General features: G+C 41.5%; 2 long non-coding RNA genes across 4 annotated transcripts in view; both read left to right on the top strand.

Moving 5' to 3' along the window:
- LOC125962759 (uncharacterized) overlaps positions 1–27,112 on the top strand; it is a 146,282-nt gene that overhangs the window by 96,653 nt on the left and 22,517 nt on the right. The gene's annotated exons all lie outside the window — the stretch shown is intronic.
- On the top strand, positions 35–26,292 carry LOC117198596 (uncharacterized). 3 transcript variants are annotated; one of them, XR_007474466.1, is made up of 4 exons: positions 35–361; positions 901–1,021; positions 13,810–13,940; positions 16,245–26,292. It is a non-coding gene; the product is annotated as an uncharacterized LOC117198596 (long non-coding RNA). The 3 variants fall into 3 exon arrangements; XR_004479804.2 differs by lacking the exon at positions 901–1,021; XR_007474465.1 differs by lacking the exons at positions 901–1,021; positions 13,810–13,940.

Here is a 27,112-nt window from a genome sequence, read left to right on the forward strand (position 1 = left end):
GGGGGTCGGCAAGCTTGGAGGCGGGGGCGGGGGGGTGTTGCGGGCAGTGGGTGGGGCCCCGTGGGCCTCGAACCCTGATCTGCTTCTAGCCGGCGAATAACTGGAATTAACGGAGCAGGTTTAGTGTGCACGTGAGATACTCTGGACCTTTCCACCCGCCCCACCCGACTGCGGGGATAGTCACACAGTCACGTGCCGGGTGGGTCCCGGGGGTCGCACTTCGCTGGAGCTGGTCCCCGAGCCGCTGGCAGTGAAGTGACGGGGAAAGCGCGGGACCGGAAGGAGGGACGCGGGGCTCCAGGACTTCCAGCGCTTTCAGGCTAATACTGGATGCACACGAAATCACATGTTGAGCAAATATGTAAGTTTTAAAGCACACTGAGAAAACGGAAGCCTGTGACTCCACATTATCCACGTGGAGCATGTATACGGGCGCTTCCCGGGTTCTACCCCTTGCTTCTTCCCTCGACCACCCCTGTCCTGAACTTTGTCTCTCCTTGACATTCTTAGTCGTTTGATTATAGGTGGAGGCATTCCCAAAGGATATATTGTTTGACTTTTCTCTTTTTGAGCTTTATACAAATGATACACAGTCTTGTGGGATTTGCTTTTATCGTTGAACGTTTCTTTGATTCACCCAAGCTGTTAAGTGTAAGCAAGCTGTAGAACATTTATTTTCACTGCTGTAACATTGCGTTTCTGTGAAGTCGTTTATGTCCAGTTGTTTATCCATTTTTCTGTGGACACTTGTCTCCAGTATTTTGTTATTGTTGGAGGCAAACCGACCGTGAAGCTAATGAAATTGGAGTTTCAGGGCCCCTCCCATGGGTCTCTCCCATCGACCCGAAAGAGGAGCCTTGCCAGTGTGTTCCCATGGTCATATGTTTGTAAAATCTACAGAAGGAAAACATTTAAACCACGATGGAAGAGGGCCACTTTCTCTTTACGTTCCTGCGCCCCCTCCTTCAGCCCTTTTCAGCTTGGGTGATACACGGCTGCAGGCATTTGGGGTTGAGCCAAGGTGGGTTGCATCAGGGATGCGTTTGAGTTCAGTGGAGAGTATGTGTGAGGTTTGCAGTCTTCAATGTCAGGCTCTTGCTTTTCGCCCCAGGGTAGGAAGGTGCATGAACAGATGGTCATATCAGAATAGGAATGTCCCACAACATCCAGCACCTGACCTATGTGTGTGTTGGGGCAGAAACCTAGTTTGAAATGTAGGGAGCTGGAAGCTAATCTGAAAAAACTCAGATGTGTAAAATTGTAAGTGGAGGATCCAGTTCTGACCTGGAAGTTCTCTCCTGTCAGGAACGTAGTCATGCTTCTATGTTTATAAATGCACTTTACATGTTTCCTTTAATGATGAGAATCACACAAAGTAAAATTTGTCAGATTCTCTGAGTTTGTAGGCCATAACCCTATAACAGAACTACAGTGAGTCTGTCTGGATGTGAAGACACATGTTTTCTACATCCCAAATATTAATAATAAAAAATGTTCAGTAAACTATGTTAGAAGAAGGGCAGTCTTCTCATTTTCTCTATGGAAAGTGATGTTGTGGAAATCATTGTCATATAAAGAGGGGATTAAGCCTATGCAGCCAAAAGAATGAAGGAAAAGGGTATAGAGGTGTGTGAGACAGTTAATTTTAAAATTAGTATGGTACTTTCCTGGGTTTTGTCACATTTGGAATTTGTTGTGATTTTTCTCCAATTACATAAGCTCATGCCTGACAAAACCTGAGCCTGCCTGGGTGATACTCACAAGGCTGGCAAGGGCCTTCCTGTGCACAGCTCTTGCCCTCGTCTCAGTTGAACCCAGGAGTAACAGGACTGGATCAGAGGGATGGGGTATACAGCTTTACACGATGTTGCCAAAATGTTTTCAAAGTGCTGGTACCAATCTATACTGCCACCAGCACGGATCAGCCCTTTCCTGTTATTCCACATTCTTTCCAATCATTGTTTTGGTCAAACTTCTTAATTTTTGCTAGTCTACTGAGAGTAAATTGGTACAAGATTATGGTCTTAATTTGCATTCTCTAATTACTGATAATGTCGAACATTTTTTCATGTGCTGATTGTTCATTCATGTTTCTTTTCCTCTTCTAAGCATTTTTATTTTAAAAAAACATTCTGGATACCAATCTTCTGTCAATTGTATGTGTTGCAAATATTTTCTCCCTGTTTATAGCGTGTGTTTTCAAATATTTTTTTAAAATTTTGACTTCTGATTTTGAAAAAACAATATCAAACTTACAGAAAAGTTTCAGGACTAATACAATGAACTCCTGTATACCCTTCACATAGATTCACAGTTTGCTGTATTTGTGTGTGAGAGAGACAAGATATAAATTATTTTTGCTGAACCATTTGAGAGTAAGTTGCAGCATGCACCTCTGAAAACAATGATGTTTCCTTATGTTGGCACAGAACAATTTTCAAATGTAGGTAATTTAGCACTGATATGATACGTCTAATATACAGTCCACATTGAAATTTCATCAGTTGTTCCAATAATGTCATTTAGACCAGGGGTCCCCAACCCCCGGGCCACACAGAAGGAGGTGAGCGGTGGGTGAGCGAGCGAAGCAGCATCTGCGCTCTCCATGGCTGACATTACCGCCTGAACCATATCTCTCCACTACCCCCCTCCAACCCCTGTACATGGAAAAATTGTCTTGCACGAAACCGGTCCCTGCTGCCAAAAAGGTTGGGGACCAATGATTTAGAGCAATCCTCCGCACCCCCAGGCCAGGGTCCAGTCCAAGATCTTTTCACTTTCTTTATTTCTATACTATCTTTAGATAAATATTAAGTTTAGCGTAGTTAAATATGTCTATCCTTTCCTTTGTAATTAGCAAACTTTGATGTCTTAAAAAAATCCTGGTCTTGCCAGGGGTTGAGGGGAGGGAGGGATGGATGGGCAAAGCGCAGGGAATATTTAGGGCAGTGAAACTATTCTGTGTGACACTGTCAATGGGGTACACATGTCATTATACCTTTGTCCAAACCTGTGGAATGTACAACAAGTGGAGTGAACCCTAATGTGAACCGTGGACTCTGGGTGATGGTGATGCATGTCTGTAGGTTCGTTGAAGCAAACGTGCCATCTGGTGGGGGGGGTGCGTTGATAATGGCGGGGCTGGGCCTGTGTAGGGGCAGCAGGTAGACGGGGCATCTCTGTACCTTCTCAGTTTTGCTGTGAACCTAAAGCTGCTCTAGAAAATAAAGTCTATCAAATAGAAAAAAATATCCTTGTCCACCCTGCTATCTGAAAGGTATTTCTTCGAATTGGGGGGAAATTTTTAAAGTTTTGCCTTCTACATTTAAATCATTAATCCATAGGGAATTGGGTTTTGTCTGGTATGAAGTAGGGATCCATTTCCTTTCCTTTCCTGTTTTCCAGATAGCCAGCCAATTGTGCAAACACCCTATATTGACTAGAATCCTTTCTCCAGTGACCTGTGGTTACCATCTCTGGTCATATATCAAGGCCCCAAAGTCTGTTTCTGGACTCACTATTCTCTTCCTAGTTTTCTGTCCCTGTGCCAGTACCCTTCTGCCTGAATTACTATAGCTTTATACATTTTGCTGTCTGGTTGAGCAGGTTTGTTCAGGATTGGCTTGGCTATTCTTGGCCCTTTTTTCTTGCATATACATTTTAGGATCCACTTGTCAATTTCCACAAAAAAGTCTTGATGTGATTATGATTGGAAATGCATTAATTCTGTAGGTCAATTTGGGGGGAGAATTGAAATTCCTATAGTAAGATTTTGCTATATATCTCTAGTTATTTAGGTTTTCTTTAACGATTTCTATAGAATTTCTAATTTTCTGTAGAGATACTTGCTCATCTTTGGTCAGATTTATTCTAGATTCATTACAGTTTATGTTACTATCATAAATGTGTCTTAAACTTATGTTTTTGTTTTTAATAAGATTTTTTGGTGACTTTTTTTTTATTTATTTTTTTGGCTGCATTGGGTCTTTGTTGCTGCGTGTGGGCTTTCTCTAGTTGTGACGAGTGGAGGCTACTCTTAGTTCTCATTGCAGTGGCTTCTCGTTGCAGAGCATGGGCTCTAGGCGTGCAGGGTTCAGTAGTAGTGGCACATGGACTCAGTAGTTGTGGCACGAAGTCCCTAGAGTGCAGGCTCAGTAGTTGTGGTGCATGGGCTTAGTTGCTCTGCAGCATGTGAGATCTTCCCGGACCAGGGATCAAACCCCTGTCCCCTGCATTGGCAGGCGGATTCTCAACCACTGCGCCACGAGGGAAGTCCTTAAACTTATGTTTTTGAATTATTTGCTGGTTTATAAAAATGAAATTGATTTTCACATATTGATATTTTAGCCACCTTGCTAAATGCTCTTCATATTTCCAATAATATGTAGATTATTTTTAGTTTTCTATTTAGAGGGTCACATCTTAAGTAATGACAGTTTTGTTTTTCCTTTCCTTTTCTTTCTCTTACCTTATCATGCTGGCTACCATCTCCAGCACAGGGTTGAATACATGTGATGATAGCAGACATTCTTGTCTAGTTCCTGGTTTTAAAATACTTTAATTCACACATTTCCTCATTAGGAATGACGTGTGTTGCAGGTTTTTCAAATACCCTTTATCGAGTTAAGGAAGTTCTGTTTCATTGTGAATTTGCTAAAAGTTTCACCATGAAAGAGTACTGGATTATATCAAATGCTTTTTTCCTCTCTTTTTTAATCTGTTGAGATCAGCAAAAGCATTTCCCCCTTATCTAGCAATATGAAGAATTATATTTATAATTTAAAGGTTTTTCAAATGTTAAACACCTTTGCATTCCTGAAATAAGCCTAATTTGTCCATAATATATTTTATATATCTAATATTTTATGTTAACATTTTGTTTAGGATTTTTAAGTTTATGTTTATAAGTAAAATTGATCTGTAATTTTCCTTTCTCACGCTATCCATGGTTTTACAGGCATCAAAGAATGAATTGGGGAATATTTCTTTTTTTTCCTCCATTATTCTGTGGAATAAATTATATAATATTGAAATGACCTGTCTGCTGAAAGTTTGGCAGAGCTCCCTATAAATTATCTGGGTGTTGAGTTTTTTTTTGTGTGGGTAGAAAGATTTTTACCTTTAGATTTATTGTTTTTCACAGTCATAGAACTATTCAGCCTTTCTTAAGGAATTCTTGGGTCAGTGTTGCTAAGTTATATGTGTTTTAATGTTCTTTTCAACTGTTTCATATTTACTTTCAGAAAGTTCTTCATTTTATCTTTTTAAAATGTATTTTATATATAATATTATGTCTCTTTTTCATTAATACTGACTTGATCTTTCTCTCATTTTTTTTCTTAATCCATCTCACCAAAAGTTTGTCTCATTGTACGTTTCCCAAGAATCAACTTTTGACCTTGTTGATCCTCTTTATTGCAAGTTTGTTTTCCGTTTCACTGCTTTATGTTTTTTCTCTCTCTACTACTGTCTTCAGATTATTCTATTTTTCAGTTAATGAGTTTAGCATATTCACCTTTAATCTTTCTATTTTTCTAATATAAGCATCTAAGGCTATAAGTTTTCCTCAAATACTGCTTTTTCTGCATCCCACAAGTTTTGATACATAGTATTTTTATTCAGTTCTCGTATATTAAAATGTCCATTGTTATTTCTTCTTTAAACCATGAGTTATTTAAGGACTTTTAATTTATTTATTTTTATTTTTGGCTGTGTTGGGTCTTCGTTTCTGTGCAAGGGCCTTCTCTAGTTGTGGCAAGCGGGGGCCACTCTTCATCGCGGTGCATGGACCTCTCACTGTCGTGGCCTCTCTTGTTGCGGAGCACAGGCTCCAGACGCGCAGGCTCAGCAGCTGTGGCTCACGGGCCTAGTCGCTCCGCGGCATGTGGGATCCCCCCAGACCAGGGCTTGAACCCGTGTTCCCTGCATTAGCAGGCGGACTCTCAACCACTGCGCCACCAGGGAAGCCCAGGACTTTTTAATTCAAAATGTATTTATGTTTTGTTCATATATATTTGTTGCATTGTGGCCAGAGAATCAAAGATCCTGGAGGCTTGCTGTATGAGCTGGTCCATGGTCGATTTTTAGAAATAGTCTAAACCAAAGAAGAATGTTGATTTCACCAGCAGGTAGATAGGTGCAGGGATGTGTATCAAATAAAGCAAGCTTGGTAGTTCAGACGTTTTACACCTTTACTAACGCTCATGTTCAGATTTGCCTATCAGTATGCCTATCTATCACCCATGAATAGATAAAATAGGTCAGTCAATCTCTTATTAAAATGGTGGATCTGTCCATTTTTCCCTGTAGTTCCAGCAATTTTAGTTTTGTGTATTTGGGGGCCATTTTATTTTAGAATCAGTGTGTACAAAGAAATGTAAGCATCAATATGTCTTAGAATCTTAGATTTGAATACATTTACCAGAGTCCAATCATAGCCCCTGCCACTCTCCGTACCCAAACAGGAGGAGTTGTGTTACCGCACATGACCAGTTGACTTATTAAGTACTTTTAGAGGCAGTGAACTTCTTACCTTACAGGGAAGCCCAGTTCTTCATTGGAGATCTCTGCTTAATTATAATTACCATTTAATTAGCCAGCATTGTGCAAAGCATTTTACAAACATTATCATGTTTAATTCTCAGTACAATCTTATAAAGTAGGTATTTTATCTGAATTGCACTAATGAAGAAACAGGTAACATTCACAAGTGTTTCTTTTTTTCTTTTTTTTTTGCGGTACGCGGGCCTCTCACTGTTGTGGCCTCTTCTGTTGCGGAGCACAGGCTCCGGACACGCAGGCTCAGCGGCCATGGCTCACGAGCCCAGCCGCTCCATGGCATGTGGGATCTTCCCGGACCGGGGCACGAACCCGTGTCCCCTGCATCGTCAGGCAGACTCTCAACCACTGCGCCACCAGGGAAGCCCCCACAAGTGCTTCTTTACGTTGGGCCTAAAACCATGTCCCCTTAACTTTCAATCAAGGGACCTGGTTCTAACCGTCGTTTCTAGCATTCCCAGCACTTTCTAACCCTTTGGAAACCTCAGAAATAGTTCAAGCTAATACGTGTTGCATAACCCTGCCCTGCCTGATGCTCATCAGTTTTCTCATAGAAGATTTGGACCCTTGTTGTATACATGCCTCTTCTTACTATGATTTTAAGAAAACTAGTCAGTCTTTTTCTTCTGTTTTTTCTTTTTCAAAAACTAGGCAATTTTTACATGTGGGGTGTTTCATTCTTAGTATAGCCTAGTGAGTTAAACTCATTTCTGCACGTGAGTTAGGCATGCTACATGAAGCCTACTATTAAACATCGAGCCCTTCATCTTTTGGTGTTAATAAGTCAACCTCAGAACCACTCAGGCCTCACATGTGGCTCTACCCCACCGTATGCTCTTTAGTAATGAGCTCAGAGTCAGATTTCCTCTTAGGTCTCACGAGAGCACAGTCTAGTTAACCTAAGCTGCGACTCCTGCTTTCTGCACAAAACGTCTTCACCGACATGGTTTTCAGATGGTCTTTTAATTGTGGGACCACGGGAAGCCTTACCCATGGTAGTTCACGTGGGGATCACAGATGGCATGATGAATGCATTGTTCTTGTGCATTATGCTTTATGGCAGGGAGGGACAGGAAACTATCCAGGGTGACTCAGTTAGACAAGAGTTGTGGAATGCGTACATCCTGCATAAGCATGCTAAGAGTTTGCCTTAGGCTTTGTCTTAGAACCGGAAATGCTGCAAGAATGTGAGCTGACCTGTATGTTATCCTCATGCGCTGTTCAGACATGTACAGAAGTAATAACGCCTATCGTTCTTTGATTCCGGGGACCTTCAGTCTCACACCTATTCATTTATAGCTACTCCTTTTTTTTTTAATTGGGGTATAGTTGATTTACAATATTGTGTTAGTTTCAGGTGTACAGCAAAGTGATTCAGTTATAAATATATATATTACTCCTTATTCCTTTAGTATGGAGGCTTGGAAACCCGTATAACTTACGTCGAGGGGAAGACAGGAAAGCACAGGTTGATAGCATTTGGCTGCCATGGATACTTCTTTCACTTGTATCATCACAATGAATCAGACCACAACTTGGGCTCAACTACTTTCTGCCGTCGGTGACTTTTCCTGATAAACACTATGGCAAAATCTTCAAGTTCTAAAAATTGATTTACTCATTCAAGGGATTTCTGGCATCTACCACATGGCGAGCGTAGGAATACAATGATGAACAAGAAAGCCATAGTCTCTGTCTTACAGTAGAGGTGAGGCGATAATTACACAGTAAGTGCTGTGACAGGGGACGTACAGAATGTCGGAGGAGTGTGTAGGATGGGAACACAAACCAGACGTGGGGGAAAAGAGAAGGCCTTCCAGAGGAAATGACACCTAAGCTGAGATCTGAAAGGCCAAAGATAAATTGGGACAATTGACACAGGAAAAAGAGGAGGAGGGAAAGGCCCAAAGTGAGAGTACGGCACATGCAAGGAACTGAAAGAAGTTAGGGATCATCTGCTTAGGCCAGGTTATGCTGCAGTAACAAGTGACCCCAAGTCTCAGTGGCACACAACAACAGCAGTGGTTTATTTCTCATTCATGCTGCAGTGTGGAGAAAAGATTGTTGGGCGTAAAACTGAGGGAGGAAGCTGAGGTAATAATTCAGGCTGGAGCAGACGGTGGCCTGAACGCAGGTAGAGGCCATGGGTATACAGAGGAGTGGACGGAATCAAGAGATGCATAAGAAGTAGAGTTACTAGCTCTCCCTGGTTGACTGGATGTGGAGGGTGAAAGAAAGGAACCATGGTTGACACTCGAGTTGCTTTATTCTAACCACAGAGCAGAGCAGGAAGATTAAAGCTTTTATAGAGATGAATTTAATACACACAATAGCGTGATAAATATTTTATTGTTAATAATTTTAGAAACGTCTTCCTACTAATCTTGAACACATCATAGAGTTAATGATCTTGGTAATCATATTATTCCTTCTGCCCAAACTCCTGGCACAGATGTATTCACAGAACTACATAGTTCTTGGCAGTGAGGCTTCTGGGATGCCAAATTAGGAGGTGTCTAGTTAAAACTAGGTGTGTGTTACAAATCTAAAACTTCATCCTAAAACTTGAACTTATGGGACTTCCCTGGCGGTCCAGTGGTTAAGACTTCGCCTTCCAATGCAGGGGGTGCGGGTTCTATCCCTGGTCAGGGAGCTAAGATCCCACATGCCCAGCGGCCAAAAAACCAAAACATAAAACAGAAGCAATAGTGTAACAAATTCAATAAAGACTTTAAAAATGGTCCACATCAAAAAAAAAAAATCTTAAAAAAACCCCTCGAACTTACAAAGTCATTGGATGGTTAGAAAAAGTAGACTGGTACTGAGCGATTGTCAGGGAGGAAGAGATTTCCCTCTACCCTTCTAGGTTCTTCTGGATGGTCTAAGAATTAAATTGACATGAAACGTTAACAGGAGAAAATCACGCAAAGTTTCATAACATGTCTTCATGGGAGAGATCCACAAAAACTGAGTAACTCCCCCAAACGGCCAAAACCCTCACCTTAAATACCGTCTTCAACTAGAGACAAAAGAGGAAGTTGCGGGTAGTGGTTTGGGACCTCAAAGGGGAGGAAGGCCATTTACATGGAGATGGAAAAGAAAATGCTTGGTGAGCGAGTTTGCTGAGCCAGCAGACACAATGGGACAGAGTGGACTCTGGTCTCCAGGCCCTGCCGACTTCCCCACCACACCGGCCCGGCCCGTATTCTTTGCAGAGATCTCTGGCAATAGCTCTATTTTGGGAACAGGCCCTCTATCGAAATTCTTTTAGGCAGCTGGGGGAAGGTCAGAGTTTCTCCCTACGTCTTTTGGCCTTGATTGTTTTCAGCTCAAAATAATCCATATCCCAAAGAGACATTTTGGGGTGGAAATTTTGGTCCCCTACACTATAAAGTCTGCATATGTAGACCTTAGCGAAGGGAGGTACATACAGTTTTCATTAGATTAAACACTGCAAAGCTGGTATACTCTGAAGACATCATACAAGAGCCATGCCCGTTGGAACACTTAGAAATCTGCCAGTGTGCGTCCATTTTCCAGAGGGAAAGATGCTGCGTGGACTGTCCCTTTCAAGATTAGGCCTGTTTCTGGGACATTATATTCTCAAGAGATCTTTTTTTTTCTTTTTTAAATATTTATTTTTTTGGCCGTGTTGAGTCTTCATTGCTGCGCACGGGCTTTCTCTAGTTGCAGCGAGCAGGGCCTACTCTTCGTCGCAGTGCGCGGGCTTCTCATTGTGGCTTCTCTTGTTGCGGAGCATGGACTCTAGGCGCGCGAGCTTCAGTAGTTTCAGCACGCAGGCTCAGTAGTTGTGGCACATGGGCTCTAGGGCGCACGGACTTAAGTACTTGCGGCATGTGGGTTCAGTAGTTGTGGCGCACAGGCTTGGTGGCTCCGCGGCATGTGGGATCTTCCCGGACCAGAGATCGAACCTGCGTCCCCTGCATTGGCAGGCAGGTTCTTAACCACTGGACCACCAGCTAAGTCCCCTCAAGAGAGCTTAAGTTTTTCCAAGGCAACTCTAAATTTCTCAGCAGTGGACATATTGAGAGCGGCAATTCAGATATTCTTTTATCTGGCAATAATATTCCTTCCTCCCAGCTTTCCCTGCCCTACTTTTCCTGCCGTGATCATTTTTCAACCACACTGGGACCACTAGTCTACTAATTTCTCTATTTTCTCCCAACATGTATGCCATCTTCTGTCTTCCTTTCCCATCGTATCCAACTTAGATTCTGTACTGTGGGGTTAACTTCAGCACATCTGCCACAAACCTTGGTGGTTTCGTTCAGTTGCTTCATTTGAAATGTTCACTTTCAGTGACAGTTTACCTAGTGCAGCAAAACAAATCAGTACTTCATATAGGAGAAGAAAATAACATTAAACTGAGATATTTAAGACAGGGGGAAGAGTTGGTTATTTGACTTTAAGTCAAGCTATCAAAAACTATTAGTTTTGAGATGTCCCTCTTTGTGTAAGTCTATGATAAACTGTGAATTTAGAATTAGTCAAGATTTCAATGAGGGACGCTTAAGCTCTTATATGTATCAAGGACTTAAAAATATTCTTACATAGCAATTCCCACTCTAGGTTTTTTCCTTATAAACTAATTACTGATACACATAAGGTATATTTTGGGTGTATTTTTTTTTTATGTCATTTGATGATAATGTTGTTGTGGTAACAGCCTAAATATTCACCAAAAGGGAATTAAATTAATATTGTATATCTGTACAATGGAATAAAAGGCAGCCATTAAAACTTATGTTGAATATTTAATGACAGAGGATGTTAGTGATTTCTTTAAAAAAAAAAGGTTAAAAACTGTATTTAGTATGATCCAATTATTTTGAAAAATATTAATAAATACCCAGAAAAAAAGAGGGAGGAGTTGTGGCAAATATTAATAGTAGACATTTAGATCAGTGGAATAAAATTGAAAGTCCAGAAATAAATCCTTACATTTATGGTCAACTGTTTTTCAATAAGGGTGCCAAGAAAATTCAATAGGGGAAAGAATAGTCTTTTCAGTAAATGGTGGTGGGACCAGATATCCACATGCAAAAAATGAAGGTGGGTCCCTGCCTCAGACTATACACAAAAATTCACTCAAAATGGATAGACTCAAATGTAAGAGCTAAGATGTTAAAATTCCTAGAAGAAAACATAGGAGTGATCTTCATGACCTTGGGTTAGGCAAAACCTTCTTAGATATGACACCAAAAGCACAAGGGACAAAAGAAAAAAATAGATCAGTTTAAAACTTTTGTGCTAGAAATGATATCAAGAAAGTGAAAAGAAGGCTCACAGATTGGGAGAAATGATTTGTAATTCATATATCTGATAAGAGGCTTATATCCAGAGTATATAAAGAGGTCTGACAACCCAACAATAAAAAGAAAAGTAACCCAATTTTTAAAAGGGCAAACAGTTTGAATAGACATTTCTCCATAGAAGATATACAAATAGCCAATAAACATAAGAAAAAAACTCTCAACATCATTATTTATTAGGGAAATACAAATCAAAACCACAAGGAGATACCACTTCACACCAACTAGGATTGTTATTTAAAAGAGAAAAATGACAGACAATAAAAAGTGTTATATGGAGAAACTGGAACCTTCCTACATTGGTGACGGGAGTGTAAAGTGGTACACAACCATTCTGGAAAGCAGTCTAGCAGTTGCTCAAAATGTTAAGCATAGAGTCACCATGTAACCCAGAAATTCTACTCCTACACTCCAAGAGACTCAAAAACAGGCGTTCAAACAAAAACTTGTACAGGAATATTCATAGCAGCATTATTCCCGACCATCAGAACCTGGAAACAATCCAATGTGCGTCATAAATGGATTTTTAAAAAGCGGCATATCCATACATTGGAATATTATTCAGCAATAAAACATTAAGTACCGATACATGCTACAATTTGCATGAATCTTGGAAACATTAAGCGAAGTGAAAGAGGTCAGTCACAAAAGACCACATATTGTGATTCCACTTATATGAAAGGTCCAGAATAAGCAAATTTACAGAGATAGGAAGCAGATCAGTGGTTGTCTAGGGCTGAGTAGGGGCCACTGTGTGGTGGGGAAAAATGGGAAGTGATGGCTAATGGGTTTCTTTTTGGGGTAATGGAATGTTCTAAAATTATATTGTGGTGATGGTTGTACAACCCAGTACACATATTTTAAAATATTTAACTATACACTTAAAATGGGTGAATTGTATGGTATGTGAATCTCAAGAAAGCTTTCTAAAGTGTTAATAGCTCTTCCTGGAAGGTGAGCTTATGCTGGTTTTTATCTTTTTGTTCATCTGTATCCCCTGCAGTGAACAAGCGTTTCTAGTCGTAAGAAAAAAGAAAGTTATTCGTTTCAATGGTTTGTCTCAGCAAGGTAACTTCTTAGAATTAAGTATAGAAGTTCTTGGGTTTAAGACCATTCTTTTTTTTTTTTTTTTTTTGCGGTACGCGGGCCTCTCACCGCTGTGGCCTCTCCCGTCGCGGAGCACAGGCTCCGGACGCGCAGGCTCAGCGGCCATGGCTCACGGGCCCAGCCGCTCCGTGGCATGTGGGATCTTCCCGGACCGGGACACGAACCCGTGCCCCCTGCATCGGCAGTCAGACTCTCAACCACTGCGCCACCAGGGAAGCCCCAAGACCATTCTTAAGTTAAATCACTGTCTTCAGAAGCAAACTGCTCCATTCTCCCAAGCCATTCCTACATCTTCTAACTGTCCTCTACTGCAGAATAGAGGAACGTTTTTGTTTTTTTTTTTCCATCAAATAATGATATCTGGTGGGTGTTTCTACTTTTCTTGTCTTGTGTGGTGATTCATTCCAGGCTGCATGCCTTTCCATTTTTGACTTTTCATTGTTTGCTGCATCCCAAGAACCTCTGCACTTTAAAAATCTTAATTTGCAATGGTAATATATTCAGTGTGGTTTCACAAATTGGGTTTAATACTTTAATCCACTTTAGCACATCCTTCCCTTACCCCATGACGGGTTAGCATTTGGTGGTAATCCCTTCACAGTGATAAATACAAGCAACAGTGTTTTGCAAAAAAAAAAAAAAAATCTTAAATTTCAATTTGACAGTATAATAATATACTGTGGGAATTAAAATGACTGTGTTAAAATAGATTATAAATAGTCTGAAAGATTATATAAAAGTATTTTAAATAATTGGAGATTTTCTCTTTATTATAGCATATGTTAATATGTTGATTAATTCTTTTTTGCAGGTGGGTGGATCAATCAGTATCAGATGATAACTGGGCTTAAGGAAAATAACTTTCAAGTCATACTTGCTTAAAAGAGATCTACTTAGTCAAAAGGCTACATTGCTTAAACAGTGAGAAAAATCCATGAATAGGTAATAATATCAAATTTTCTTCTTAGACATAGGCCATGAAATTAGAAATAACTACATTAAAAAGGGGGCGGGAGGACCAGACCACAAAATCTGCTATAATTCATAGAAAAACACTTCCGAAAGTTAAAAGCAGTATAAAATAGAAATTATTATTATTATGTGAAGCAAGAAGATATATGTTCTTAAAGAGCATGAACATAAGCCTTTGCAAGAAATTTCAAGTTGAAGGTTTTTGCTTATGTTTTTGAATTTTTATCCTTGAAGTCAGTGTTCTGAGAAACAGCCGGAGTTCTGCAGAGGCGCCTGGAAATTGGGAATGTGGGTAGCAGCCTTCAGTTTTCTACCAAGGGGTGATTTCATTTAAATACTCTGTCTGGAGCTTCAAAAAAAATGGAAAAAAGCTTGGAAACCAACGCTGGTTTTTCAGTGACCACTTATGTAAACGTTTACATCTTTGCAGTCGTGACCTGCCCCTGAATTCTAAGGTGGAAAAGGGAAAGCCCTTATATGGCGATGCAGGCAGACCCGCAGCTGGGCTAGAACCCGCTGTCAGAAGTGTTTGCTACATAACAGCCCAGATTTGTGTCAAAGAGCGGAGGATGCAGTTGTGTGTGTACCCCTTGGAGACTTCGCTTATTAAGCAAAAGACCAGAGGGTGGAGCGTCGGAGAAATGCTGTCAAGTACAAGATACACGGTTCCACTCAGGATTATTATGTAATACTTATTTTGGAGGAAAAAGAATCACACTGAGGCTTTATCAGAGCCCTTTGCTAAGATTGCCTGCCTCCTGTCTGCCTCACCTGCTGTAATTCCTTGAGGGTAGAGACCCTGAATTTTCCCCTTTTTGTCACCAACACCTTTGTAGGCCTTGGCACATCAAAAATATTTGAATGATTTACAAGGATGTAATAATCTACCAAGTTACCAACTAAACGATAAGAATTTATTTTCCAGTTTAAGGTAATTGGTGACTCTCAGAGTAGAGAGAGCTGCTAACAGGAGCTGTTTGCAGATTCTCATTGGGTAAGATAACAACCAAAGGGAGTTCCTGGCCCCTAATATTCTCCACCTTAAAGGTTCTCGTTCCTACACCTAGAGTATCTCCTTTTTATTTATTTTTAAAATTTTATTTATTTATTTATTTTTGGGTGCATTGGGTCTTCGTTGCTGTGCACGGGCTTTCTCTAGTTGTGGCGAGCAGGGGCTACTCTTCGTTGCCTCATTGGGGCTTCTCACTGTGGTGGCTTCTCTTGTTGCGGAGCACGGGCTCTAGGCATGTGGGCTTCAGTAGTTGTGGCACGAGGGCTCAGTAGTTGTGGCTCGCGGGCTCTAGAGCGCAGGCTCAGTAGTTGTGGCACACGGGCTTAGTTGCTCCGCGGCCTGCGGGGTCTTCCCGGAGCAGAGATTGAACCCATGTCCCCTGCATTGGCAGGCAGATTCTTATCCACTGCACCACTAGGGAAGTCCCAGTATCTCCCTTTTATAAGAGTGGGTCATACAAAAGCTTGTACCACAAGCTTGGTTAGCTTGTTTCTCTGAAAGGTAATAGATTTAGATAAGTGTGCCACTTGGATTATTCCTAAAAAGCATTACAAATATTTCTGGATTAGGATTCAACTTTGAGAAACGTGAAGATGCTACATTTCCTAAATCAAATAAGATTTCCCTATGAATGTGGCTGCTGCAACTTTACCTCACTTGCTTTCTGTAAATAGCCAAGTATCAATTTGTATGTCTATAATTATAATTTTCATCTTGTGAGTAAAAATATCAGTATTTAGTTTACCTTGCAATTACTTTAAAAAAAAACCATATGCTCTAATCTGAATGTTTGTGTCGTCCCAAAATTGATCTGTTGAAATCTTAACTCCCAACATGATAGTCTTAGGAGGTGAGACTTTGAGGAGATGCTTAGGTCATAAAGGTGGAGCCCTCATGAGTGGGATTAGTGTTCTCATAAAAGAGACCCCACAGAGCTTCCTCGCCCCTTCCATCGCGTGAGGACACGGTGAGAAGGCACCGTCTATGAATGAGGAACTGGACCCTCGCCAGACACCGAATTGCTGGCACAGTGTTGACCTTGGACTTCCCAGCCTCCAGAATTATGAGAAATAAATTTTGTTTACAGAATGACAGTCTGTGGTACTTCGGTAGAGCATCTGGAACAGATTAAGACACCGTAGTAGCTTAAATATGTTATACGGTAGGATGTGGAATCGATTTCCTTTTACAACGTAAAACATTGGAAAATGAATGTAATAAATCATTTTGCTGAGCCTTTCTTATGTTTATCTTTTATGTAGATAGATTTCATAATGACAAAGAAAAAAGAAGAAAAGAAGGAACCATGAGTCACCCACAGAGGACGCCAGGGAACTGTGACATAATAAGAAATATGTATTTGGTGTCTACATGGGCTTCCTGGCACAGAGCTCCTGAAACGCTTGGAATTTCTTGAGTGATCGGGTAAAATGAGGCCTCTCTGCTTATTTATAACTGGCCTCTTTCAACCACACCTGAGTTTATGTTAATGAGGTGACTTAGAAAAGACCCTAAGGATGGGACTGAGGGGAGGCTGGGTTGATTAGAGGGTCAGACCTTTCAGCCCCACCCACTGACCTCGGGGGAGGGGCGAGGGGCTGGAGATGGACTTAATCACCAATGGCCAATGATTTAATCGATGACGCCTAAGAAATGAAGCCTCCGTAAAAACCCTAAACAACAGGTTTTGGAGAGCATCTGGGCTGGTGAACACGTCAAAGTCCCGGGAGTGGTGGGCATGGATGCCCCACCCCTCCCCCAATACCTGTGCATCTTGTCCCTTTGGCTGTTCCTGAGTTGTGTCCTTTGTAATAAATGGGTGATAGTAAGTGCTTTCCTACCTTCTGTGAGCAAATGATCAAGCTGAGGTGAGGGTTGTGGGGATCTCCGATTTCTAGCTGGTTGGCCAGAAGTACAGGTACCCGGGATTTGCAACTAGCATCTCAAGTTGGGGATGGTCTTGTGGGACTGTGCCTCTAGCCCGTCTGCACTAACTTCGGGTAGTTAGTGTCAGAATTGCTTCATGGGACAGAGCATCCCACACATCTGGCCTCAGAAGTTTTGTGAGTAGAAGAAATAGTCATAGTTTTCTTTTAGGAACCAACCTATCATTCTAACAACTTATAAATAAAAAGAAAGAATCAAACACTTGTCTGGCCTTCCTGTACCAACTGTACCTGAGGGTAACCACTCGTTGATGAAATGGTTTCCCTTTGTAGAGAGATTCCAGCTAAGAAGCGAAGCAGGCCTCATAGATCCAGAAATATCACAGGGCTGCAGCCTCCAGTGAAAGAGCGGGTGTAAGCAGAGATCACCAACGGCTGCTAAAAGCATTAGGTGAAAAAAGGACAGAACTTTACAGTGTTATGAGTCAGCCTGGCAGGGCCTGAGCCCGCTGAACAATCCCAGCGTCACAGAAACAGACAGATATTCCGTGCTTCCCGATGGAAGCACGCAAAACCACTTACACGGTATTCATGCCAAAGAAATTGAACCTAAATCTGATTGAGCCTCTAGATGTATGAATTTACAGAAAATAGAAGAGACAGAGGAGGCTTTTAAACAACGTCAGTGGCATGCAATTAGCAAGATTCAGACTGTGGAAAAACTTACAGGAAAAAATGACAAATGCATTTCAAGGAAAAGAAAGGAAGTGAGCCTGACTGAAACAGAGGAGGAACCCATGGCTTAGAAGAGACATAGTAACTGAATGTAACACGTGACCCTTATTTGGCTCTTAAACAAACTGGTTGTTAAGAAAGAAAAAAATTCAAGAGCTACCCAGAAGGCTTTCTCTACTAAAGGCAGAGACAGGGTCACAAACCCCACCCACTGTCTTTGCCTTTTCTTGGCTTAAATCCTGTAATTAAAGAGGTGTGCCTTTTAGTTCACCCTTCTTGTCCAGAGCTCACACCCTTTACAAGTCAGCACATTAAACCTCATCAGTCACAGACTCTCAGACTTTGCTGAGTTCATGAGCTTGTTTCCCAAGGGCGGGCGTCAGTGAAACATCTACAGCTCGAAGGTGATGATTTTTCTAAAAGCCACCGACTTCATGAGGGTACTGAGCTCCCTGGTCTTTACACGTTTGACTCTTCAGAGTCGATTGCAAGTGATACGCTGGTCAAGGGGGTTGGAGCAGGCCTGGCGAAGATGGTGATGTTCTGATTTCTTGTGTTTTTTGTCTTTGGAATTTTTTTTTTTCTGTATGTCTTCATAGGAATGAACGAGAGTTTAGAAGACCAAATATTTCAAACCAACCAGTGAAGCCCTTTGGTGCGGTTTTGACTCCAAAGCAGCAAGACTGTCTCCTGGTCTCCCAGGGCCATACGCCACGGGGTCACTTTTCAAATTAAGGTGAAATCCAAGTGAAGGTGGAAAGGCAAGGTGTGAGGTCCTTCGACAGCATCCCTGGTAGGTAACCATCCACTCTCTATAAACGCCTCCAATGGCAGGAAATCTCAGCCACGTTTCATGAAGCTTCACTGTTGCCTCACCAGGAACCAGTCTTCCCCATTTCCCAGGACAGCACTTCGAGTCTTAGAGACAGTGTTCTCATCCCCACCCCGAGTCAGTGATTCCTACCTGGAGTCTAGGGAATGTGAGGGGACAGCCATCCTATTGGACAATATCAGCTCCTTGGAACAGCCAAGGTTAGCAGTTGGGGGCTTTTCCTTAGATGCCGTGATGCTCTGTTGAGGTTAGAAATTTATTTCAGTGGTTAGAAAGCAAGAACATACACTAAAATCTTTAAAAATGGTTTTATTTTATTTTTTGAAAGATTTTTTGGTTTTGACATGGACCATTTTTAAAGTCTTTATTGAATTTGTTACAATATTGCTTCTGTTTTATGTTTTGGTTTTCTGGCCGCAAGGCATGTGGGAGCTTAGCTCCCCCAGTGCAGGGGGTGTGGGATCGAACCCACAGCCCCTGCGTTGGAAGGCGAAGTCTTAACCACTGGACCACCAGGGAAGTCCCTAAAAGTGGTTTTAAAACCACTCTCTTAAGTTTTCTCTTCCCCAGGGTAAACATTGCTTGCTCTTTGAAATATTGGTAATACAGGTTTATATATTTTTTAAAATATAATAAATAATGAAGTATAAATTATATATAAGAAATTACATGTATATTATATTAAAATATATATGTATGTTATTAGAAAAGGGTAGCCTCACCCACACTCACTTTTAGGACAAGACCTAGCGACTGTACACATCACTTGTCGTCACATCTCATTGGCTGGAGCGTTGCCACGTGGCTGCACCTGCTGTCAGGGAGCTGGGGGAGGTAGTGTGTGTCTGGCCGGGGTAAAACTTTCCCTGCTCTGGAAGGAGGGAAGAGGCAGCGTGGGGGGCTCTTGGCATCTCTGCCACGATAACTCTAAATAGAATCTATGCGACCACATAGCATAATGACAGTGTGTCCTGGTTTTGTCACCAGGCCCAGCGGTGAGGCTGCGTAAGGGTCACGGGAGTGGAGACACACAGAATGGAGCCAGTATTCAGTTCAGGAATCATAGGATTTAGTGCACGTGGAGAGCACACAGCACAGCTTAGTAAGAGTAGGGAGAACAGAGAAGGGGTACCGACCTCGCCAAGGAGAAGTCCAGGAGGAGGCAGCTCAGCGCCAGCAGGGTCCCTGGTTGGTGATGGTTTCAGGACGTCTGTGAGTGGGACTCGCCCTCGGCTGGGACAGGGCCTCGGGCAGCGCCTGGACATTCCACAGTGTCTGGTCGGGTCCTCCAGCCAAGAGCCTTCAGTGTCCGACTCTGGGGGGTCTGCCTGGAGGTGGGCAGGTGCTGCCCCAGGGCCTCTCGTCTCCAGCAGCTACTCTGTGCCAGCGAAGGTTTCCGTGATGTTACAAGGCAAGTCCTTAAATTCATTCTCTAAGTCTGTGAGTCTCTTCCTGTTTTGTAAACAAGTTCATTTGTAGCATCTTTCTTTTTAGATTCCGCATATCGATATCGTATATTGGTCTTACTAACACAACATTGTTAATCACCTATGCTTCAATATACAATAAAAATTAAACAAACAAACAAAAAACAAAGTCCTCATCTAAAGGAACGCTCTTAGCTCACCATACGGACGCACTCACAGCCCGGCACCCGACGCTTTGGAACAACTAGCCTGGCAGTGGACGCTGGCCGTTGGGACTCCGCTTTGACTGCTGAACAAAGCTTGAATCCGAGGAGTTTCACACCAGATAAGCAGGGAGCACAGACTGCAGCGTAACCGTCCTAAACTGAGAGCTTCACTGAAATATTCAAATACAAGGAATGTGTGTGAAAGACGTTTGTTCTTGGCTGGCTAACACCCGTTCAGTCCACCTCCAGTCACAATTCCGGGTTTTGTTTGGGAATCTAGTCTTCCTCTCTGTCCATCTGGTTGAGGGGGAGTCTGGGGGTGACTTGTGACCTAGCCAAACCTCTCAGAACCCCATAGTCCCTAGACGAGCGTGACTGGGTCGGGATTGGCACGTGACTCATTCCAGCTACTAGAAAAGCAGGTTCCTTTAATTCTGCTGCCATCTTGCCATGTGGAGCATATGACAATGAAAGAACTTTTTTTTTAGCCCAGGATCCAGCCACGTTTCGCGTCTGCTCTCCACTGGGGCTCCTTAGCCACGAGATCCAGGAAATCCTCTTCTCCATCCCTGTTTTGTTTTTCTCCTTACACCAGTTTGTACTGGGTTTTCTGTAACTTGCAATAGAAAAAAAATCCTGATACATTTGAGATTATTCCTAACTCTCCTAAATGGAAAATAACACAATAAACAATTAAAATAATTAAATAAGATAATTAAAAACCAAGTAAGATATCTGACTAGTTCATCTATTCGCATGAATGAACTGTTATATAGCAGAGATATACAAAGCGTCATTGTTCTGCACTGTGCAGCCAGAATCTGAAGCCCTGGCCTGATCACAGGCTGCAAGAATTCTTTGCCACACGTTGCTCGGTAACGAATATTACTGTAGATTTAAGAGCTTGAAAATTCCGTCATTATCAACAATTCAGCCTGAAATCTTTCTGGAACGACGTGGGAATATAAATAAGTTTAAAAGGCATCAAGCCGTTCCTTCCTCTTTCTAACAGCTTCTTTTCTAGGAAGTCAAACTCTCCTTTTACACAGACCTCTTGTTCTCACCCTGTGGTTCTTAAAAGACGCCAACAATACTTCTTCTTACCACTTACACTGAATAAATAATTCAGGGTAATATAATACCCAGTGGAACTTAGAACTGATAGACTTCTTCCAAGCCCTTTAAGATGTATCTTCAAAAGAAAACACTGAAGGACGCTTTTATGGATTCCTCTATTCTTCCTAATAAGGTCAAAATAATAACAACACTCATACTTCACATTGTCTGTTTGGCAAAGGCCCGTTTGACTGACAGGGTGGTGCTGGTAACAGGCACGTGAACCCTGCAAGGCTCCTGCCTTGTGCGAGATTAAGGGACGCGCGGGCAGAGGGGAATGCAAAGGTGTTCTATCACATCTTCTCTAACGAATGACCGCATCAGAGTTACCTTAGAAACAAAGGGTTTATCTCATCTTAAAGATGGGCAGGGACTTCCTTGGTGGTATAGCAGTTAAGAATCCACCTGCCAGTGCAGGGGACATGGGTTCAATCCCTGGTCCAGGAAGATCCCACATGCCGCGGAGCAACTAAGCCCGGGCGCCACAACTACTGAGCCTGCGCTCTATAGCCCGTGAGCCACAACTACTGAGGCCACGCACCACATCTACTGAATCCCTCGTGCCTAGAGCCCATGTTCCCCAACAAGAGAAGCCACTGCGAAGAGAAGCCCTTGTACTGCAACGAAGAGTGGCCCCCGCTCACCGCAACTAGAGAAAGCCCGCGCGCAGCAACTAAGACCCAACGCAGCCAAAATAAATAAATTAATTAATTAATTTTTTTAAAAAGATGGGCAAAGGAGGGAATTCCAGTCCTTTTCAGTAACCCATGTAGTTACGTAACAAGCCTCACAAGAAGTTAATCAACTATGTTTAATCCAAATCCGTTGGGTTGAAATTCCTCTGTCCTCAGTGGAATTAGAAAGCTACTGCCTGTCATCAGTGTGAGGCCCCTTCATGTATTTGAACCCTGTATTAAAAGCTCTGTTTTGTGCTGAACATCTTCTTTATGATTTCTTTTTTAAAAACCATTTTTAAATGGAAGTAGAGTTAATTTACAATGTTATGTTGGTTTCAGGTATCCAGCAAAGTGATTCTGTTTTATATATAGATGTATATATATATTTTTTCAATTGTATATATTTTCAATTGTATATATACATAATAGTCTTTTTCAGATTCCCTTCCATTATAGGTTGTTATACGATATTGAATATGGTTCCCTGTGCTATACAGTAGGTCCTTGTTGTTTATCTATTCTATATATACATGTTAATCCCAAACTCCTAATTTCTCTCTCCCCCTGTGCTGAATATCTTTAACCTTTAACCCAGTCATTCTCAACTGGAGTGATTTTATCCCCAGGGGACATTTGGCAACGTGTGCAGCCTTTTTTGGTTGTCACAACTGAAGGGCAAATGCTACTGGCGTCTAGTGGGTAGAGGGCAGGGATGCTCTAAATACCCTACAATGCGCAGGGTGGTTCTCCACACACGCACACACACACACACACACACACACACACACGGACACACATGGACACACATGCACACAGCCCTCCAAAGAATTATCCTCCAGTGTTAATAGTACCAAGGTTGATAAACTAGTTATCTTCTTAGTATATTCTTATTTTCCAGACCTTTAGTAATCATTTGAATTTTCTTTCTGATTTTTTAAAATATTTATTTTATTTTTGGCTGCATTGGGTCTTCGTTGTTGCACCCGGGATTTCTCTAGTTGTGGCGAGCAGGGGCTACTCTTTGTTGTGGTGGCTTCTCTTGTTGCGGAGCATGGGCTCTAGGCGTGAGGGATTCAGTAGTTGTGGCGCATGGCCTCAGTAGTTGTGGCTCGTGGGCTCTAGAGCGCAGGCTCAGTAGTTGTGGCGCATGGGCTTAGTTGCTCCACGGCACGTGGGATCTTCCTGGACCAGGGCTTGAACCTGTGTCCCCTACGTTGGCACATGGATTCTTAACCACTGCACCACCAGGGAAGTCCTTAATCATTTGAATTTGCTTTGAACCTCTTCTCCAACTTACATTACCCCACTTGGATTTGGAGCTGTGACTTACACATGAGCCTGATTGTTACTGAAAACTAAGGACACTGACTTCATAATTGCTTTATAATTCCCTCCATCTGTGATACTTGTTAAAGGATAATTTAATGACATGTCCTGTATGAAGGTTATAGACACAGAACTGCTCTGGGGATATAAATGACCCACTTGAAATGCCTGTAGGCATTTGGTTGAATTACTAGGGCACCCAAAGTTCTACTCCAATAAGATCATCAGAATATCCGAACCTGATAGAAAAGAAGAGGGGCTCAGGGTGGGGGCCTGGGAGAGGAAGTCTCCCTGAGCTGTAGCCAGAGGAATAAGGGTGATAGAAACAGAAGGGGGAAGCCCCGCAAGGCTGGCGCTTACAACTCTCTATGTGAGCAACCAAAGAGAGACGTTGGATGAGGCATCCCAGCCTCAGCTACATTTTACTGCGGCCTAAGGACACGTATTTAAGATAACTTTTGGTAAGTTCTTAAACTTCTGTAACTTTTCCAACATTTGTTTACTTTTAATTCCCTATTTCTTAATAACGTGGAGCAGTGAAAACCGTTCAAATGACAAGGCTTGTTTCCGGCTTAAAAAATGGCAGGAGTAGCCCCCTTTGAGGCTAACCTTGGAGAATGGGATTTCTGGAAGAGAAACCAGACTGTTCATAGCCAAGGAGGGGAGCCATCTGGGGAAATCCTGGGATCAGCAAGAAGAAATTTGGGACAGTGAGGGGCTGATGCTGGGGTCAGAAAAAGTGCTTCGAGTCTTCAGAACGGTTGCTGGGTTCTGCTTTACATAGTGCCTCACTCATGAGAGGGTTTAATGTATGGTTTTCTGATTTTGATTAGCATTTTGCTCCTAACTACTGCTCTTAAATTCAAATTATAGCTTTCCAGAGGATAAAAAAAGGGAGAGAGAAGAAATATGCTGAGGTTTGCACAGAGATCAAATAACCGTTCCTTTCTAAAACCATAGATTCTGCCGTTTGTTCCGTTTTTATGCCAGGTCTGACATTTCTCATGCTTGATGTCTACATATAAACATTCACATTGGAGAGTCTGAACAAAAATCATTTGGTTGGCTGGAGTTCTGTAAGGAGTCTATAAAACGTTCTTGGAATTTTAGTTCCAAGTATGTTTTTATATTTAGATGACTCACAAAAACTTTATTTGCACTCTGTCTACTTAGCATGAAAGATGATCTGAATGAATGTGAAAAAATAATTAATTTCAAATTTACGCAAGGGAAAGATTGTAGCTTACTGTCTCTCACGTTCCCTCTGCTTCTAACTCCAACTGCATTCCAACTCCTGCTGGGGCCACTCAGTAGGCAAGAGGGGTGGGAATCACAGACCTGTGTGATGCCTTCTTCACTCTGGGTAGGACGGGGGTTGGGGGTCAGGGTAGGATGGAACTGATGTAAAGAACTAAAAACGATGATGTCTAGTAGACAGACCCCCTGATTGTGCCATGATAGTTGGCCTGCCAGCAGGTTGATTTCTGCCCCTTGTACATGGGTATATTCTTGTTGACCCCAAAGAGCTGGAGAAGAACCAAACTGAGGCCAGGAGAATTAAAGGAGATCAGGGAGCAAAAGGGTTTCCTTCCTGAGGACCTGTCTGCTGCCATGCCATCAGACAATCAGAGACCATTGTCCTTCCATCCTCCCTGGACCACTGATAACTTAAGCTTCTCCCAGGATTCCACAACCAGAAAGAGAAGGAGCAAATCAAACTATCAGATTAAGTCCCTTAGGAAATAGAGCCACTGGAAGAGACAGACAACAACTTGTAAGAAAAACAGTAAGAAAAAACTAATAAGAACATGAAGGAGATCTATGTGCAGCATAAAAGAGGCTCTCTAGATAAATCAAACCTTTATTTTCTGACTAAAATTTTAGTAAAATGAAGGCCATTGCTGAGACTCAAATTAGAGGCCTGGAAAATTCAATGGAATAAAATCTCAAATGACAGAGCAAAAGCACAAAGAGATAGAAATTGCATAGACAAAAGCATAAAGATAAGAGATTTGGAAGATAGACCTTGGAGGATGGATTCTAGAAGGAGGGCAAGGAGCAGGTGGAGAAGAGATAAAAATAGAAGAAAATATTTTTGCGTTGAAGAAACACCAGAGTCTGCAACTTCAAACGGCTGACTAAGTTCCAGGCATAATAACGAGAACCATATCTAGGCATATATGAGTAAAATTTTTGAACTTCAACATAAAGATAAAATCTTATGAGTTTCCAGAAAAATAAATGAGCAAACTATAAAGAAAGAGAATCAGACAGGCATGTGATTTATCTTCAGTTCTGGAGGTTAAAAGACAGTGGAGCAAACTTTGCAAAGTACTAAGAGAAAAGGATTGAAATCCAAGAATTCTATACCCAGGTGAATTATCACTTACCCATCAGTTTGAATGAAAGATACTTGTAAATATACAAGGATTCAGAGAATATATCATAGACAAACCACCAGTTGAGGAAAAAACTTGAGAAAGTGAGCAAAAATAACAAATTAATCTGAACAGAGCTTATATTGTATTAATTATCCATGATAGATAACAATTACCCCAGAACTTAGGGGCTTGAAGCAATACTAATCATCTCTCACAGTTTTTGTGGATCAAGAGTGGCTTAGCTAGGAGGCTACAAAGATGAACTCACAGTGGGGCCAGGGCTACAGTCACTTAAAGACTTACCTGGGGCTGCAGAATCTGCACCCAAGATGGGTCACTCATACGACCAGCAAGTTGGATGGCTGTTGGCCAGAGGTCTTAGTTCCTCTGCACATGGAGAAATCAAGCAACATAATTCTAAAGAACCCATGGGTCAAAGAGAAAGTCTCAATGGAAATTTTTTAAAAATATAAATAATGGAAAGTAAAAATACAACATATCAAAATATGTGTGATGCAGCTAAAGCAGTGCTGAGAGGGAAATTTATAGCATCAAACACACACATTAGAAGCAAGTAAAGGTCTTAAACCAGTCATCTAAGTGCCTACCTCAAGAAACTAAAAGGAGAGAAACAAAATAAGGCCCCAGCAAGTAGAAGGAGACTTTAAAAAAAAAGAACAAAATTTAATGAAATTGGAAATAGAAAAACATAGAAAATCAATGAAACAAAAAGCTGGTTCTTAAAAAAAAAAAAAATCACTAAAATTGATCATCTCTAGCAAGACTGACAAAAGTAAAGAGAGCTGACACAAAACAATATCAGGGATGCTACTCTAAATCCTTCAAGGAATCCCATGAACAGCTTTATGTTCATAAGTTTGACAACTTAAAAGAAATGGACAAATTTCTTAAAAACCACCAACTACCAAAATTCAATGAAGGTGAAATAGAGAAACTAAATCATTCTACAGCCATTAAAAAACTGAATTTGTAATTTAAAATTCCCTAGAAGAAATCCAGTCCCAGATGTCTTCACTGGAGAGATCATCAAACATTTAAAGAAGAATTAATACCAGTTTTACATAGTCTTTTCGAGAAAATAGAAACAGAAGGAATATTTCCTGACTCATGTGTTAGGAGGCCAGTATTACTTTGATATAAAATCCAAGACAGTAAAACAAAACAAAACCGCAGACAAGTATCTCTCTTGAACTTAGATACAAAAATTCTGACAAAATGTTAGCAAATTGATTCCAACATAGTATCTAAAACAAATTAGCCACCATGACCAAGTGGGATTTACTCTGGGTATGTAAGACTGGTTCAACATTTGAAAATCCATCAATGTAATCACTATATCAACAGACTAAAGAAGAAAAATCATAGGATCATAATGATCATATCAATTAACAAAGAAAAGGCATTTGACAAAATCCAACACCCATTTATGATTTAAAAAAAAAAAACTCTCAGCAAGATAGGAATAGAGGAATTAACTCATCTTCACAAAGAATCTACAAAATCCTATGGCTAAAATGTCACTT

Source organism: Orcinus orca, chromosome 1 (genome assembly GCF_937001465.1).
Source record: "Orcinus orca chromosome 1, mOrcOrc1.1, whole genome shotgun sequence".
Taxonomy (NCBI): domain Eukaryota; kingdom Metazoa; phylum Chordata; class Mammalia; order Artiodactyla; family Delphinidae; genus Orcinus; species Orcinus orca.